Genomic DNA, 2527 nt, shown 5'->3' with positions numbered 1-2527 from the left:
GACTTAAAATAATGTTGGAGAAAAAAAAATACTGTAATTACAGTACCAACTATTGCTACTGTACAGTATATTTACCAAAAATGTATTCTGGCTCGTCGTCTGTGGGTAAAAGAGAAGAATATTATAAGATACAGTATACAGTAAAAAGTATAGTAATAGTACACTAGTGTCCAGGCCCAGTGTCAGGTGGGTAAAAAAAGGTATGCTTGTGACAGGCATGGTGATTCCAAGGGACCCCACCGAGACCATCAGAAAATTTGTGAGTGACCCGTATGCCGGTGATTATGACTAGAATAAGGTAGCAACTCTTTTTTCTTTTGAATTATGTATACTGTACAGTACTGTATGTGCATATTGTACAGTACACTTAAAATATTTAGCAGTTACTGTAGTGGTAATTTTTGGGATGACAGTATTAGCATACTGTAAGCATCCAACTGAGGCCCCCAAACAGATGCCGCCACTAGGTACAGTACGTGCCTCTCGTGCCTAATGGGAAATTCATCACTGACAGTATCTAGAGAGATGAATGGAGAGACAGTGACAAGGGGTGAGAGAGAGAGAGAGAGAGAAATTGAGTAAGATGGGTGTTTTTTTTAGAACAGGATGTTGTCCATACAGTAGCAACCAATCAAATATTACCTACTGTACTGTATTATCGTCTGTAAGTGTAACTAGATACTGTAAATGTTAATGTGGGATGTGATCGGTTGCTACTGTATGGGCAATATCACCAGTTCAAACAAAAACAATTTTCATCCGATTTCTACGCATTTGCCAGAAAAATCTGATGGCATCAGATCAATGTCAGTAATAATTCTTACCACTAAATGCAGCAGCATCATCATCATCCTCCTCCTCCTCCGTGGCCTGTTCCAGTGTAGGGCCTGTGAAAAAAAACATTAATGTGAAAAAAAAAAAGGTTCATTCCAGGAAATACACATACCCTCCAACATGACCCGCCCCACTAGGTACAAAATGCTCTGGTTCTGGACTTCCCTCTTAATTTATTATTGCCATCACCTGTGAAGAAACAGCTTTCTTATCATATAACTAGTTCAACACAGGTGATGGAAATCATAAATTAAGAGGGAAGTCTAGAAACAGAGCAGTGCGGCGGGTCATGTTGGAGGGTCTGCATACAGAAACATAGAATTTGATGACAAATACTGTAAGAACCACTTTGCCCATCTAATCTGCCTCTTTTTTTTAACCTTTTTTTTACATCAAACCTTATAACAATTTTCCCCAAACATCACATGATGCAAAGATAAATAAATAAAAAAAGAGGTGCAAGATGGAATTGTGATTGGGCCCTCCCAACCACCCTTATGTTATATAAACAGGGTCTGCCACACGACTGTGGCTGAAATGACTGGTTGGTTTGGGCCCCCACCAAAAAAAGAAGCAATCAATCTCTCCTTGCTCAAACTGGCTCTACAGAGGCACGATGTACCGGACTGGACTTACTTAATGGGTGCAGTGAGGTGATGGACATAGAGTCCTGGTCCTCCTCCTCCGCCACCGCCTGTGACAGTGTAGGGGCTGTGAAAGCAAAAAATCCATGAAATATACTTTTGTATTCTGTGTTGAATACAGTAAAGCAAAAATTCAGTCAGGAATTGGAGGAGGAGAGTAGATTTCGCACACAGAGACGAGAATGTCGAGGCCAGAATCAGGGGGTAGTGGAGGAGGGTTAGGATACCGTACCTCACCCTGTTGGGATTGCTGCAATCAGGATGCCACTGTCGGTCACCTGACCGCTAGAATCCTGACTGCTGGTCACGCAAACCCAACCCATTGGTTTAACACAATGTACAGTACAGTACAATACTGCAGTTTACTTACCAAGTTGGGGAGAGGGTTTTTCATCCTCATCCTCACTGTCAATAATTACTGAGTTGAAAATAAAAAAATATTATAAACAAAATACAGTAGAGTACAGTTACTACAAAATTGCACAGTAGTACAGTGCTACAGGAGGCAGAGATATATTCATAATACAGTAGGAGCAGAATGACTGTCCAGCGGTAGGGGACATACAGTACTGTATTTAAAAGACCTGCTGTCTGGATCCCGACATTCAGAATGCAGAGTGTGGATTCAGAGTATGATTGGAGGGTTAGGCTAGTGGAGGGTGGGTCGGATGCACAATTTTGGGCACCATAATACAAAATGGATATCGTGGAACTACAAAAGGTTTAGAGGCGGGCGACCAAAGTGATGAAGTGGATTGAGAAGATGGAATACAAGGAAAGGCAGGCTAGGCATGTTTACATTGGAAAAGAGGAGATTAAGAGGGGACATGATTAACCTTTACAAATATACTGTATACAGTAAGGGGACAATACACAGGAACGGTTTTTGATAAGATGGACACAGAGGACACGTGCACAGTAACTCTTGTTGAAGTAGAGGCGATTTCGCACAGAGGCGAAAGGGGTCTTCACAGTGAGGGAAATACTGTACAGTACATGTTTGGAATTCCCTGCCTGAAAAGTAATAAAAGTGGACTTGGTCAATACTT

The 2527-nt window shown here is 41.4% G+C and overlaps 1 long non-coding RNA gene across 1 annotated transcript; it reads right to left on the bottom strand.

Annotated features, from left to right (window-relative positions):
- Positions 1–713: 713 nt before the first annotated feature.
- Positions 714–1896, bottom strand: LOC134929060 (uncharacterized). Its single transcript, XR_010178244.1, has 3 exons — positions 1849–1896; positions 1471–1545; positions 714–887 (listed from the first exon to the last, which is right to left on the bottom strand). It is a non-coding gene; the product is annotated as an uncharacterized LOC134929060 (long non-coding RNA).
- Positions 1897–2527: the final 631 nt, after the last annotated feature.

This window comes from Pseudophryne corroboree, chromosome 5 (genome assembly GCF_028390025.1).
Source record: "Pseudophryne corroboree isolate aPseCor3 chromosome 5, aPseCor3.hap2, whole genome shotgun sequence".
Taxonomy (NCBI): Eukaryota; Metazoa; Chordata; class Amphibia; order Anura; family Myobatrachidae; genus Pseudophryne; species Pseudophryne corroboree.
Note: the sequence above shows the minus strand (reverse complement) of the source record. Positions and strands in the feature narration are given on the sequence as shown.